The following is a 16,573-nucleotide window of genomic DNA, read 5'->3' as shown; positions in this document are numbered from 1 at the left end:
AATTGTTAAACCTCTAACCTCAAGCTGCTTCTCTCTGTCCACTGCTTGTTCTGTGTTAGTGACTCAGTTTATGTTTTATGAGCCATCTGCGGATCCCATGGTTCTTTCTGTATTGTGTCTCTCTTTAGAATCTTTTCTTGAGATCAAGGAGTGAATTGCACCATGTCCTGAAATGAGGACTGTTTTGTATCATGGGGCTCTAGGAAATAGAAGGGAAGGTCATGGCATTGCACACAAGCGGAATAGTCATTGCAAAAGAGATGCAAACACACATTTGATTCTGAGATAAATCTTTCACTCAGCTCTTAGAACTTTTTTTTTGAACATAAATGATCTTTATTGAAGAATGCATTTTCTTGAATTCAAAATCACATATTTCAAAAGAATGTTATACTTAATAAAAATTGACACTGAAGTGTTTTGTTTAAAGCTTATAATAAAAAGCAAATAGACGTCTATAAGATAGTCATCTCATTTTAGAAAACAGGTTTTCAGGATTAAAATTAAGTTTCCAAACTCACTACCAGAATTAAAATCTAGCATCATGGAAATATTTTAATAAGAAATATTTGACCAACAGATTACAACTCTAAAGCTGTAACATAAATAAAAAAAGCTTTGTATTTTTTTCTTCCTTATCAAAAAATCATGAACTGATGAATTAACAGTAGAAAGTTAATATTAGTTTCAGAAAAAAGGCACATCCAGGCAAAATAGCAAGGCTATTTGTAAAATGCAATATTACATTTTTCCTGTGCATAATCAACTGACCCCAAATAAATTATTCTGGAAGATTCTAAAATATGACCAAGTGTATTTGGTACAAGCTGGGCAAATATGAAGACACCAACCCTTTGCTATAGTGTTATTTTGTTCCCAATTTATAAAGCTCAGAGGAATGTATATTTACTGAAATTTCTGCTTTCTTTTACAGAGGTATTTCCCCCCACTCCCTCAAAATCATTTATTATATCAGTCTTATTGATTCTGTTGTCAGATACTTGATCGTCTTTCTGGTTGGGTACACATTTTATAATTGCAGCTCTCCACAGTACTGGAGCAAGTAAAAGATTAAGGGTATTGCACTTAATATAAGGAGGTAGATGTCTTGAGAAATGATTCCTGGGCTTCACACTGAACTTCCCAAAATAAAAGGAAACTCACTTACTTGGGCTCTCTCAACGGAGGCAATCTATTCAATATACTGGCTGGTCTTTGGCAAAATGAGAGGTAAGCCTAGAGCTACCGAAACAAGCTTCAAGATCACCACTGACAAAGCAAGGAACATCCAGACAGTGAGTTCATGTATTACTAAAAGTTGGAAAAACCTGAAGCCCTATTGGTGCAAAGAAAATGATAGCCATAAAGTCCCAAATAGGTTCAATATAAGACACAATCTCTTCAGTAACCAGGAGGCCTTGAGAAGAGATCAGTATTCTAGCCAAAAAACAGCCAAGTTCCATGGAAGCATCTAACAGCTTTGTGATTGGTAACATTAAAGAAGATGAAAGCAGATACTCCTAAAATAATGATTTCTTTGTTCCCTTTACTTTCCAAATGCAGCTTTCGATAATATGGTCCTATGAGATAAGTCTTTATGACAAGATATAAAAGAAAAACAGCAGCTAGCGAAAAGAGAATTTGACCAACCAAAACCAGTACTTGAAATATTTCCATGATATTGCTAGAATATGTACTTGCTTCTGCTTGTATAAGAGTTGGCATGACAGCTATGAATAATCCAAGTTGTGCATCTCATATCACTAGCATACCAAGAAGCACAGTGCTGTCATCTGTATCACCTTATCACCACAAGGTGACACTCACGGTGGGTGGACACTAACAGTGGCTTGAGAAGGATAAACACATAGAGATAAAGACACTTTGAGTGGGTCTGATCTGTAAGAAGCATCCCCATAATAAGCCAAATGCAATCATTATCAGTGTCATGTAAAATGGTCCATGCAAGGATATATTCCATACCTTTCTCAGCTTTTCTGGAGAAAATTCTAAGCCAGCAAGAAAAAAGAGTAAAGAACACACTAATTTCTCCTAACGTCTCTACTTGTACAATAGACTTAATATGATTTAGTCCTGATGGTCCTAAAAGTATAATATATAACCAAACCAAATAATATAACCAAACATTTTAGGCAATCCTATTCTTGTGCATAGCCAGCCAGGTAAAGACAACATTCCTAGGGCAACAGTGTCCTTTATAAAGTGGTGATCTGTGCATGGCAGTGTTGAATCTCTGGGCTTGCTCAAAATATACTGGTTGCTTTGAGAGTCAGTTAACATACAAAGACCTAAATCATCATCTTCTTCCCATTTTGTTATAGTTTGATTGGAATTGGCTGCTTCTTCTACCCTTAGAATGGCCTCAAAATAGACTCTTTTCATTGATTTATTGTCATCAAAAGCATGCTCTTCTATCTTCTCTATTTACTGCCTTTCTTACATCTTCAGGAATTTCATCAAGCACAGATAAACTTTTGTTTTGATGTTGCATAGTTTAAAGGGCTTCGATTTTGATGTTTTCCTGCTGCCAGAAGTCCCACATTTCTGTCTCTTCCTTTATTGTAGCTTCTTTCAAAGCCTCCCATCGCTGCCTGCTACTTTCTTTCTTGTGTTCAACATCTTTGTAATCTCCCTGCAGTGCTCTTTGGCGTCCATGGGAAGCTTGAAAGACTGAATTTCCACTTTCATTCAGCTCCCTTTGGAAAATTTTCAAATGTGTGCACCTGAAATAGTTTCTCTTTATCAGACAGTCCAGCGTCTTTTCCCACGGGTCTGATTGCCTTTTCCAATTTAAGAACCGCTTTCTTTTGGCGAAGAAGCGGGGAGAGCTTTTTATGGTTACCTAGGACCCACTGCATTCTCTGAGTGAGTGAAAGTCCCTTCTTTCCCTCCATGTAACTTGACTGCATGTTTTGCTCCAGCTTCATGTTCTGCGGCATTTGCTAACGCATGACGCAAGGAAAGCAAAATCCAGAGATTATTATTTTAAAAATATCTTCATGATCCAGGTATAGAGGACAGAGCAAAGCAGTGCAAAGATATCCTCTACTCTGAACTTGCATTTTGCACACACATTTTCAGCTCAGCCAAGGGAAAGCGAGAGCAGCTGAGCGGCGCGGCACGCGGGTCCCCGCGGGCAGCCCCAGGTGCAGCCATGGGGGTGGCGGCGCGTCCTCGGGGTCCCGCTCTCCCGCGGCAGGGGGCGGAGGAGGTGGCGGCGGGTGGGGACCGGGGTTGCACAGAACCGGGGAGCTCGCAGGGGCTTCTCCCGCCCACCCGGAGTCGGCTCTTAGAACTTTTGATCTGAGAGGGGCTTCAGAGAGCGTTCAATCTCCATTCTGATAAACAATTACAAAGACGGAAATAACATCAGATTTTGGAAGAAATCTTTCAAATTGGTTTAATGTTATACATAAGGAAATTTTGGCTCCTAGAAGGGGTAAGCAACTTACCTAGTGACCCAGAATGAGTTAATAGTAGAATTTGGACAAGGGTGAATAATGTTTTGGTAACACTTAGGAAAATATTTTGGTGCAAGTAAATCATGTTCAGTCTTTACATGTCATGGTCTTATATGTTTATGCATGCCTTGTCCCATTGATATGACTACCTGCAGAGTGTTTTGTTCAGAGAAACATTTAGGGGCTCTCAAAACAATTAGGATGTTTTGACTCAGAGTCTAGATTATAGATATAAACACACCTCTGTGCATATGGAAACTAGTGCATGAGTGTTTCTTTTATAGTTGGTTCTATTAATATGATATAGGCACATAGTTTAAAATACTTGTACATATTAAGAGACATGTTACCACTCTGCAGTCCCTTTCCCTAAAGGCAACCACTTTTTCTTCTTTTTCTTCTAGTTACTTCTTGGGCATTGAGAATAATGTAGAAGCAAAATCAGCTCAGGTTGGTGGGAGAGAGCTCCACGAGAATAGGTCTTGGAGAATCTTTACCCCTCAGGGACTGATCTGCAGACTTGGTGTGTGTTCCCCTGGGATCCTCAGATCTTATGCTCATGCAAATGTTTGAGCCTTAAGGCATACAGCACCATGAAGATGCCAGAAAGACTAAGCTTTGTGGGTAAGGTGCAGGTTTCCTAGAAAACTGGGTGCTTAAAACAACAGAGGTTTCTTCTCTCACAGTTCTGGAGGCTAGACGTCTTAGGCAGGGCTGTGTTCTCTCTGAAGTCACCAGGGAAGTATCCTTCCTTGCCTCTTGCAGCTCCTGTGGTTGCCAGCAGTCCCCAGTATTTGTGGCTTGTGGAGTGGAACCCCAGCCTCTGCCTCCATCTCCACATGACCATCCATCTCCCTTCTCTGCATGCTTGTGCCCCTCCCTCTGAGGACACCAGACTTTGGATGAGGGCCCACCCTCACCCAGTATGACCTCATCTTAACTTGGTTACATCTGCAAAGATCCTATTTTGAAATAAGGTCCATTCACAGGTACTGGGAATTAGGACATTGACACGGTTTATGGGGGAACACAGTTCAACCCATCACACAAGGTATCCCCAGGAATCTCAAAATGCAGGTGGGTGGGGATAAGCCTCCCACAGCCACAAGATCTGCGTGCTGCTGGCTTCTATGTGGGAGGATGTGGGAGAGGAGAGCATGGAGTGTGAAGGATCTGAGTACAGGAGAATCCCCAAGGTGCCTGCAGTCATTCACTGGGAAGCAAAGTGAGTGAATTTGAGAGCAGTGGCTGAAACTGGGAGGGTTCGGTCCTCTTGCATAGCGATTAAGTGCGAGGGATTGCAGAGGTCTGAAGGCCCAGTTCCCACTAATCTCAAACTGAGCAAGTGTTGCTTCTTTCCATTACAAGACCTACACTGAGGAGAGGCCGCTGGGATGGGAGTGAGGTTAGCAGGGGAAGGGTAAGAGAGACAGAAGGGGCCCAGACACAGTGGGGAATGGAATGGAGGGTGAAAATCTCTCAAAACGAGACACCTGAGGTTTTAACACAACATGGACGCAATAGGAGAGGAAGCTCTGTGAAATTGGACAAGCTGCTGGAACCAAGCTTTCTAAAAGTTCAGAAAAATGAAATTCACCTCAAAATGAGCAGCTGAAAGAGAATAGGAAATATAATAATTTCCTTACAGATAATGAAAGCATGTCAGAAAGACATCCTGCATGATGTTGCTTAACCTCTTCATTTTAAAGAGGAGGAAAACTGAGATCTTGAGAACTTTCATAAATGGCTAGGTTTTTATGAAATTAAATAGTGACAGAGCTAGGACTGTTAGATCATAAACATTTAGACAACCTTATTAACTTTAAATCTGCTCCTGTAAAATATCATAGATGGCTTTGAATTTACTTTTTAAAAATGTTTCTTATCCTTCCTGTGATATGCTAAGTGTGAAGCTCACATTAGGGTGTAAATTCTCTTTGGAGGTCCTACATGGCACCAACAACTGGCAAAAGAGATTTAAATACAATTTGTGATTTCTCAGCTAACTTTACCATTGAAACTTAACAAAAATGCTTTTGTCGAGGGAGCATGTTTTATAAAGGGAACCCGCAATCTCTTAGTGACAATTTAATAACTAGGCATTAGGTATGCACATTAATATTTAATCTTGATCCCCTTAAGCAGACATATTTGGGGGGCTAAATGGGGCTGAAGGAATATAGACAAAGAAAACTGAGGATTATTCATTCTAGAATTTTCTTTGAGTTTGAATTTGTGTGTGTGTGTGTGTGTGTGTGTGTGTGTGTGAGAGAGAGAGAGAGAGAGAGAGAGAGAGGAGAAAAGAGGAGAGGAGAAAAAGCAGGGGGTTAATGCACTGTGGCTTCCCCCCAAGAGTTGGAATTTGGAAAGTGCCTCCTTTTGTGGATTTGCTAATGTCAAGAAGAATATGTGTTTCCTCTTGGTCTCAGCTCAGAGGGTTCTTCAAATTGCTTCCTTATAGTGCTGACTTGGTGATTCCATGTCACAGTCACACCAAGTCATGTTCACAAGGTGAATGGGGGAGGGTGCTGGACAGGATTTCTAAGGTTCCAGGCAATCTTCATTTCCATCTGGGCCCTCAGTGGGGAGAGATTGGTGGCCTTGTCTGGATCCTACAGAGGGTCGGTTCAGGGCTGAGTCTTCCATGTGGCTCTCTCCTGTTCCCCTGACAATGAATTTCCTTCAGGAGACAAGTTTCTCCATTTCTATTTTCCTGTCATCGAGGTTCTGTCCACTTCTCTCCCCTTGGACAGTCTTTGATGTTTATAGATTCTCTGTAAGTAAAAAACTAGTTCAGAATTCTTTCTGTCTCTTGTGTTATTCCTGGCCATTGTTTGTGTTGTCCCAGTGGGTATCTCAAATCTGTTTGATTACAGAGAGGGAAGGGCTCCTTAGGGTACAACTGAAAGAATTTGGTGGGCACAGAATGGGGAAGGAACACGGATTAATATTTAGAGATACTACCCCACTGCCCTGACATTATGTAGACAGCAAGGATATAGTTTTTTGCTCTATCACTTCACCAGTGGGTGCCAGATACAATTTTTGATGGTCATCTAAGAGAGGGTGAAGGAATCCCTTTAGAACTGAAAATGGATACAGAAAAACAAAGGAAGCTCAAAATACATAACAAGAAGGCATATCTGGGAAAATTCTTCATATCCGTGCAGTGCATTTGCTGTACGTCCACAAGAGGTCTGAATTTACAGTGTTGACAGAACCCACATCTTGACCTCTGAGACTAACCTACTTGGGTTACTACAGAGTTTGCAAATCTGTCATTCTAAGTTGGTACATTCTGGCTGTTGGCCAACCTAAGGTCTGAAGTCAAGACCTCCCGGGGACCGAATACAGAAAACTGTTAATGCTTTGGAAGTGTTTCAAATCTTTCAGGCCATTAGGGAACCATTTGGTGTTCTAAGAAAGATAATTCACTAAAACAAATTGTAATAGTATGAACTAGCTAATGCAACTCTCCAAGTCAGTTGTTTATTTCTAATTCCCTAGCAGGCTAAGGGAGGCCCAGTTGGCATTCCTTTCTTCTCACCAATTCTCACAGCACTTTTTGAGTGTTACTCTATTACAACACATGGACAAACCTGGCTGGTGTCAAAGCAGTCTTGTACTAAAGTAAAACAAGACTGTGCCATAGGAATATCGTATGGAGGCAAGTTGAGTTGGAGGATCCAGTGGGAAAAGAAGGGCATCCTGAGCTAGGCATGAGGAACCATAGAGAGAAAACCATAGTTTTCTGTCAGTGACACCATATTGTTCTCCTAATCCTCTTCCCCTCTGAGGATCGTGTACTGGACTAACATCTTTTTGTTATTTTCCCCCTTTGACATCTCAGGAAACTAGACCTTGGTGTTCCCAGGTCTTAGGGTGTTCTCTGGGCAGGAAGAGAAGTTTCCTGTGGTTAACCTTCCTGGTTTTTGCTCTCAAAAGTCTCAACTCATGGAAGAGACTATGTTGGGTCCTCCTTAGAGAAGGGAGGGGAATAGACATCTGTGGGTTTCAGAGCTTTGTTCTTGGATGTCCAGCCCAGTGTAGCCTTCAGACGACTTCAGCCCTTGTTGACATCTGACTGCAACCACATGAGGGACTGAAGCAAGAATGGCACAGGCTGCCTGTGCCAAATTCCTGACTCACAAAATCATGAGCAAAATAAAATGGTTGTCTTAAGCCACAGAGTTTTGGGGTAATTTGTTACACAGCACTAATAGCTGGAATAACTGCTCTGAATTATCAGCTCTTTTTAACAATCCTAGGACTTCCACATGACCCTGGGGAGGGCAGGAACCCCATTATATAACACAGTGGAATTTCCCTCCAGCCTTGTGGGACAGAGGTTCTGAATCAGATTTATAAGATTTTAATTCTGACACAATAATATGACTTTTCCTGCATATATGAGCTTGTGAAGGAGAAGTCAGACTCCCTATAATTATCTGCCTGACCATCTTTTCCCTTAGAGTGAGTTCTTCTCCAGCAGCTATCCCTTCTGTGAATATCCCTTCTGGGTGGGGCACTCCAGAGCTTCATCGGACCTGGCAGACACCCCAAACACTGTGGTGAACACAAATGAGATGCAAGATGGAACCTCAATGGCTCTTTCCACTCATGGGTTACCATGTGTGATAGTGGATCCTCTGTGTCCCCTTGGCTGGGCTATGCTACCCAGGTACTCACTCAAACATTAGTTTAGATGTGTTGTAGATGAGATTACCATCTACAATCAATTCACTTTAAGGCGATTACCATCCATGATGTGGGTGGGCCTCATCCAATCTGTTGAAGGCCTTAAGAGCAAATGCTGAGGTTTCCTGGAGAAGAAATTCTGCCTCAAGACTGCAGCATCTGCTCTTGTCTGAGTTATCAGTCTGCTGGCCTAACCTGTGGCTTTTGGACTTAAGATCGCAACAACTCTTGCCTCAGTTTCCAGCCTGCTGGTCTGCTGTACAGGTTTCAGGCTTGCTGGCCCCATGATCACATAAGCTAATTCATTGCAATAAATCTAACACACACACACACACACACACACACACACACACGATCCACTAATTCTGTCTCTCTGGAGAACCCTGACTAATACATCCATGAGAGGACTGACACAATTAGTCCAGCTTGGGATGCTGCTAGAACCAGAAATGCCCTTTGAGTCGCTGACCCTGAATATCATTTCCTCAGTCACTGCAGCAACCCCAGCCTGATGACTGATGGATAGTAGTTGCCCAGCAAACATTAGTTGAATGCATACACGAAGGTCAAGAAAGAGAGCAGAAAACTTGGAATCAAGATATGTAGGACAATTTTAGGATTTGAGAATGGGCACGAGATAGTTAACAAATGCTATATACATTATTACTTGGAGTTGCCTCAGCACACAAAAAAGTTTTTGCTTTTGTGCTTTGAACCTAGAGAAATTCCAGTTTTCATCTGAAGGGGGAAAATGAATTCAGCCTCTAGGATGTGTCTGTCAATTGAGTCTGTGTCTATGACACAGACTCACAATATCTGTGTCTATTTCTAGTTCTCCCTCTGTAAAGCTGATTGCTTTAACAGGTTCCTTTTGACTGAAGAGATCACATTTCCCTTTAGAAGTTGCTCTAAGTCTGTATATTTATTATCAAACTTAATTAAAAAAAATAATATCCTGGGCTTCTGAAGTGTTCTGTTTCTGCTTGTATAAAGTTTAAATGAAATATTAAATTTTTCTCTTTAATTCGCCTTCTAAACTAATAAGTCAGGGTTGGCCAAAACTCTGTTCACATCAGGCTCCTTTCAAAGAGTGTTGATTCTAGGACTGGAAATAAGAGTGTAGATTTACACGGTGGAATATAATCTGCTCAGCTGTCTAGAGCTTTTAGGTAATTCTGTACAAACATTTTACAATGATGACTTTCAATGTTTCTGATATTGTCAAGAATGGAGTTGTTTGAAATCCTATGGTAGTCTTTTTATTTTCAATTTGTAAGTAAGTCAAAGACAGTTTTGAGGTCATGTCTATATGGACTGACCTCTGTATGGGTAGTTGACATTTGTCAACTTGGCTAGGTTATGGTTATGGTGACAAGTTGTTTGGTCAAACACTGACCTAATTGTTACCATGGCAGTGTGTCGCAGATGGGATTAGCATCTACAAGCAGTTGATCTTAAGTAAAGGAGATTAACTTCCATAATGTGGGTGGGTCTTATCCAGTCAGTCTGAGGTCTGAACAGTAAGAAGTGAGGGTTCCACAGATCAGAAGAATTTCTGCCTCAAGACTGCAACATTACCTTTACTGGAATTTCCAGCCTGCAGCCCACCCTATGGAATTTGGACTTGTCAGCTTCCATAATCACCTGAGCCAATTCCTTATAATTATATATATCTACATATCTCTATATCTACATACACACCTACACACATGTATGTGTAAACACACACATATATCTATATCTATATCTATATCATCTATATCTATATCTATATCATCTATATCTATATCTATATCCACACATACACATATCTTTGATTTCTGGTTCTCTGGAGAACGCTGACTGATATGGGTTATGCTATTTATGCATAGAAGTTAACTGCTTGGTGTTCTCTTGCTTCTGTATCAGACAAATTATGTTTGTCCTCTGGGTTCCCTGCATTCTCCAGTCCTCTTTGACCTTATTCTATCCTAAGCATCCCATAATTCTGTGCTTAATTAAATACTGTTTTGTGTTGCTTGTTGTTGTGTGAAGTTTGTTCATCATATTTTGCCACTTGAGGGTGAGAGCTGGCAGGGTGATGGGCAACATCAGGTCTCAATAAATACTTGTGATTTTGTCCAACTTTCTGATTTTCAGATCTGTGGGCTCAAAATGCAAAGATTTTCTTGAATTAACCGACAATTGATTTAATCTGATCCCCCTTTACACCGCCTGGACGAGGGTGTGCCTGGTATCCCAGCTCTACAAGATGCATTCAAGAGAGGATATTTTCCAGTGGAGCTGTTGGTGTGCTTCGCAAAACAGACGGGATTTTTATTAGGAGAGTGTTTATTAAATGAACATGTCGCCATGTTTTGAAGAAGACGGATGAGCTAACTCTCCTCATTAGCAACAGAACATCTGGTCCCCGAGGGGAGGGACCTGAGTTGTCAGCCTGCCAACAAGTGCAGAGTGAAGAAATGTGTGAACAGTGGGGCCAGACCTCAGGAAGCGCTTGTGTCGTGGATTGAGCACATCCTCTAACATCTGAGTCTCAAGAGATGGATCTCCCACTCGCTGTTGGATGGTGAAGACTGTTCAGGAGGAACGCTAGTGGGGAACATGGTTGTAATGGGAGGTTGGGAGGCACAAAACCAGAGTCCTTACTCTACATCTTCTCTTGGGTTTTTCCTTTGGGAGCCCCGGGGATGGAAGGCACAGAGCAGGATGGTCGCAGGCTTGGAGTTTGGGGTCATGCAAACTAGGGTTAGAAATTTTGCTTATCACTCCTTTCTTTTGTGACTTCGGGCACTTTGTTTAATCTCGCTGCACCTTAAATTCCTTATCTGTCAAATCGAGTCTATAAAACCAACTCATGGGATTGCTGTGATGAGCAACGGGTTAATTAAGGTAATTTTTAGAAAGCATTCATGGATGGCTCCTGGCAATACATGGTAGCTGTTGGAATTCTGATATCTGCTTAGAGACCTACCCCCAGGGCACACATGAGTTTTCTCACACTGAATCTCCACACGGAAAGGCCCCTGTGTAGAAACTGTAACACCACTGGCCCAGATGCTGTGGAGGGCTGGCCCTTGTGTATAAAGAGAAGCTTGGCTGGGGAGTGTGTGTGTGCTGCTGAGACCAAAGACAAGTTGTTTCTCTCGGGAGCAGAAGATTTTCTTCTTTTGTAGCAAAAATGTGGTTCTACAGACCTTTCCAAATAAACCACAGTACAAAGAAATGTCATTCAGCTCCCATCCTCCCTGCTTTTCCTGAGGGATGGCTGATGCCTCCTGGAAAGAACTGAAAAGCATTCTATTTACAATGGTAAATCTGGTTATAGGTCATGTTTTTTCTTTCTTCAGTTTCTCATTCAGACTTTATTATCCCAGGCCTGTGCATGGAAATAGGCATTTGTTTTTAAGAGATGGGATTGTGTAGTCATCAAAGCATTTGGCCAGTCACTCCCAGACTCTGTGGAACCACAGATATGACTCCTTGGAGGGCAATCCCATATCTTCTTCCTTCCAGGGTAGTTTAATGGGACGAGATGGTGCCATCCTTCTCTCTGAGTTTCAAATAGAAGCTCTTTTTCTTTTCCCTTCATCATGATTATGTGGGCTTGGGGCATCTGAGGCACAGTTTGCTCAGGGGATATTGGAGGTCTGGGTGATTGATAGACTAAAGCCTCAAGGGACAAGGTGGTTTCTGTAGGTTTCTGTAGGACACTGGGAAGAAAGCAAGCCTGCTTTCTGGTTTTGCAGTTTCCCTGTCTCTGGTGAGTACCCCCCATGGATTTTCAGGGAGGGCGAAAGCTGCTAGGATGCTACAGACATTAGCTTCTTCTGAAGATGAGGAGGACGCCATTAAAGCAGGGTGACTTCAGTCCAAGACCACGAGGGGGAGAGAAAGGGGCCACCGGAGGCTGTGGGCCCTTCTCCCTGTGCTCTGGAGACCTTCTTGAAGCATGCTGGGAAGCCCTTTATCATGCTGCATGAAAGCTGCTTCAGTTATTCATTGTTTCTCTTGGGTAGAGAAAACCCCCCACTCCTGTCTCTGATTCTATTATTCTGTTTTCAGCTTTTGCTCAAGAGCAAAGAGACCCATATGTCTCTTCACCTTTCCATCTCCTCCTTAGTCACTTCCACAGGAGGGCCCTTAGATTCTTCTGCCCCCTGTGTTACGGTATCTGTGGGAGAGGCATTGATTGTGACAGTGGTCACCCAGGAGCCTCAGAAAGCATTTATGAAGGAAGCAAAATCTCTCCAGGACAAGGCAGGAGGAACTTGGAGTTACCACACTCAAGACACCGATTGTAGAGCCTGCTTGTCTTCTGGCCCAGCTGAAGCTGCTCTTCTATTTAAAACATAGTCACTGACCTATTGATTGCTGAGATATGTTTGAAAAAGCGTCTGGAATCAGGCAATTAGTTACTACTTAATGCAGAATGTCAAAACAGAGCCACTGATTCTTGAATTGATCAATTGATTCATTATTTCTCTTGTGTGGTTTGATGTAGACTCAGGCCAACGGGAGAAAATAAAGCGGATGAAAAAATTGAGACAGTGGAGCCAAAGATTTATTAGCTCCCCCAAAGAAATGCATTGTTTACCCATGCATTTCCCCGTAATTGCTTGTTTATTAAGGCAGCCACTCAGAGAAAGCCAACAGAAAAAAATCACTGACAATAAAGACGGGTTATGTGTTTACTGTAACTAAATGGTATTGTATTTCAAATATTAAGGCTCTCAGACTATAAAGAAGCACAGTGAAAGTGCCTGGGCTATAAAACTAAATATCAGCCATTGTCCATTATGAAAGGGAATTTTGCTAGAGCCTATGGGCTTTAAGAGAAAAGATACTTCTGGGTAAGGAGACTTACCGGATGTGATAAAGATACTCTTTGGAGCTGTGTCCTTGGGAGACAGTGTGTTGCATTGCAAAGAGTTTAGGCTTTCGGTCAGTTAATTGTGGTTTCAAGCACAAGTTTTGTCCCTTATGAACTTCATTAATAACTGTGTGACTTGGGCCATTACTTAGCATCTCTGATCATCCTTATCTGAGAGGTAAAACAGTGTTACGGTTAAGACTACAGACTTTGCAGCCAGGATGCTTGGTAGGAACAATTCAAATGTCTCTCATTAGTAGAATACATAATCCATTTGTGATATTCGTATGTGGGATACTACACAGTAATATAAAGGAAAAGAAGTACGAATTCATGCAACCGTATGGATGAATCTCAAAAACAATATGTTTAGTGAAAGAATCCAGACACCAGGAGTAAATACTCTCTCATTCTATTTGTATAAAGTTACAGAACAGGCAAAACTAACATCGGTTAATAGACATCAGAATAGTGGTTGCCTTTGGGGGATGGAAATTGAATGGAAATGAACACAAGATGACTCCTTGGTATTATGGAAAATATTTTATATCTTGATTAGGGAGTGGATTATATTGGTGTATATATTTGTCAAATCTCGGGGTAATTGGCCCTAATTATCATGAGGAGCGAGGCTTGCTGCTGCACAGTGGGAGCCAGAAAGAGTGTGTCTGAACCCAGAAGATTCATGGAGACTTTCACAGCTAGTGATAATAGTGAACGGGCAATTGTGCCAACCATGGCCCAACAAGAGCAAGTCGACTCAAGGCCCATATCTGTCAAGTCTGAAAGTCTGGGACATTCATTAGGTAAGAAACCCAGAGTAGCTGAAGTGCTGACAGAAGGTGAGGGCCATCTCTTATAGGTAGAGGAGGAAGGTGATAATGAATGTCAACTACAGCTTTGGGACCTGCTGCAGCATTAGAGTCTATAGCATGTTTCACTTTCACTGAATTTCTTGCCTTATATCTTTTCAAATATTGCACTGGCCAATACTGTAAGGAGGCTTCTGATTGCTTTGAGCTTTACCTTTCCTCTCAGGAAAGAAATGAGATCTTCTTGTTCTCATAAAATTGGAAAACTGTATTATGGTTTGGGGCTAGATATCTTGAAGGGAGATCCATGTGCAGAGGAATGGGTCTGAGGTGCAAGGGGCAGAGTGTATCAGATCCTATTGGCCTTCCCTGTCTCTAGTTTCAGCCACTGCCATGGTGACCAGTTACTGCATAAGCTCCTATCAGCTCAGTGCAAATGTAATCTGAAATTGCCTGCTCTGGACTCAAGCTCTCTCTTCCCTTCTCTGCCAGGACTTCTCTGTGGTCTCTGTGAAGACTGGGAACTCACTCAAAGCTATGTAGTTGGGATGTATGGAGGACTGCATGCTCCATGAGGGGATGGGAGCCAATGAGTAAATGATTCCTCCTTTCTCTACCAACACAGATGGTCGTGAGACCCATTTCATGTGCCTTTTCAGATAGTCCTGCAGGATCGAGCAGCCAGTGACTTATAACAGTTCCAACTCAAGAATACATCCTTGTGTTAGCTTTCAACCCTTCTCTGCTCTGCTTCTCCTGACCCTGGGACCACACTTCCCACTAAAGTACTTCCACAAAAACCCTTGTCCAGAATCTGCTTTCTGGGGGAACTTGGTTACCTAACATGTTCTTTTCATCTGCCTAGAATGGCCTTCACCTCCTGTGCCAGTTTGGATGTATTGTGTCCCCCAAAATGTCATGTGCTTTGATGCAGTCTTGTGGGGGCAGATGTATTAGTGTTGATTAGGTTGGAATCCTTTGACTGAATGTTTCCATGGAGGTGTGACTCAATCAACTGTGGGTAACATGTTTGATTGAATTATTTCCATGGAGATATGAATTATTTCCATTCAGGGTGGGTCTTGATTTAATCACTGGAGTCTTATAAAAGAGCTCACAAATGGAATGACCTCAGAACAGCTGAGAGTGACATTTTGGAGATGGCCACTGAAAGACTTTTGCTGACACTTTGGAGATACTAGCCCAGAGTTTTCCCTAAGAAGCTAAGCCCAAAGACATTTTGGAGAACACCATTTTGAAACACAACTTGGGAGCAAGCAGACACCAGCCATGTGCCTTCTGAGCTAACAGAGATTTTTCTGGACACCAATGGCCTTTCTCCAGTGAAGGTATACTCATGTTTATGCCTTGGTTTGGACACTTCTAAGGCTGTAGAACTGTAAATTTGAAACAAAATAAAACCCCTTTATAAAAGACAATCAATTTCTGGTATCTTGCATAATGGCAGCATTAGCAAACTAGAACGCCTCCCCTCTGTAACTGACACACTGCTAATTCTCCTTTCAAAATCAGGTCAAATCTCCCTCTTCTTAAAGTTTTCAGGGATATCCTTGGCAGAGTTAAAATCTGCCTGCTCTTAGGATGCTGCTCAGGCATCTATTACAGTGCCACGTTGCATTGTCCTTTTGTGTAGCTGCCTCTCCCTCCAGACTTGATCTCTTCTTGCCTAAAGGCAGGAGCTGCTTTTAGTTCATCTTTGGGACCCCATTGCTTGGCACATAGTAGCTGCTTAGTAAATGTCTGATGAATAAATGAGTCAATGAGAAATGATCCTAACTTAGTGTTATAGATTGAATCATGTCCCCTCAAAGAGATATTTAAATCCTAACCCCTGGTCCTGTAGATGTGAATTCATTTGTGTATAGGAGCTTTAAAAATGTTATTAGTTAAGTTTAGGCCAAACTGAATCAGCATGGACTTTAATCCATATGACTGAGTCCTTACGAGCAGAGGAAATTTGGAAAGAGTGAGGAGTTAGAAGCAAGGAGACAGATGGCCATGTGACAAAGACAGAGGTTGAGTTATAGATTTCCTGCAAGTCATCACCAGAATGCTACAGACTTTAGAAAAAGCATGGCTCTGTTGACATCTTGATTTTGAACTTCTACCCTCCAAAACTGTGAGACAAGAAATTCCTGTGGTTTAAGCCAACCAGTCTGTGGTATTTGTTACAGCAGCCCTGGCAAACTAAGACACCAAAACTGACCTCTCCTTGTTTCTCTTCAGTTTTCTTCCAAGGTTCGGTGTCACCATTCTTTTCCCAATGCTCTGCAATATGAGATTTAGTTTTGTATTTTTTCAGTGTCTTTTTCCACAATAGACTTGCTTATCAGTAATAGTGTATATTCCTTCTTTTCTCTACTTTGAAATCTTTCCCGTTTGAAATTTTGTTCTAGAAATGTCATTAGTTAAAATGTTGTTTTGTATTAATATTCCTTGGTATATGATCATTTGTAAAAAAAAAAAATAAAGTCAAGAAAAGTTCTGAGATGTAAATAACTCCAAGTCCCACAACCTAGAGAGAACAGTTTACATTTTGAATATACATTTGAATATTCTTCCAGGCATCTTTCTATGATATATCTATATCTATATAGATGCAGATATAGATATTTTAATGTAAATGGGATCATATTGCATGCTGCCCTGTAAACGGATTGTTTTAAGCATTAAATCATGACTATCTT

At 41.6% G+C, this 16,573-nt stretch overlaps 1 pseudogene; it reads right to left on the bottom strand.

Moving 5' to 3' along the window:
- Positions 1-1,495: 1,495 nt before the first annotated feature.
- Positions 1,496-16,573, bottom strand: part of LOC119545148 — a 30,243-nt pseudogene continuing 15,165 nt past the window's right edge.

Source organism: Choloepus didactylus, chromosome 10 (genome assembly GCF_015220235.1).
Source record: "Choloepus didactylus isolate mChoDid1 chromosome 10, mChoDid1.pri, whole genome shotgun sequence".
Lineage (NCBI taxonomy): Eukaryota > Metazoa > Chordata > Mammalia > Pilosa > Megalonychidae > Choloepus > Choloepus didactylus.
The sequence above is the reverse complement of the archived record's forward strand: the minus strand, read 5'-3'. Positions and strand labels throughout refer to the sequence as shown.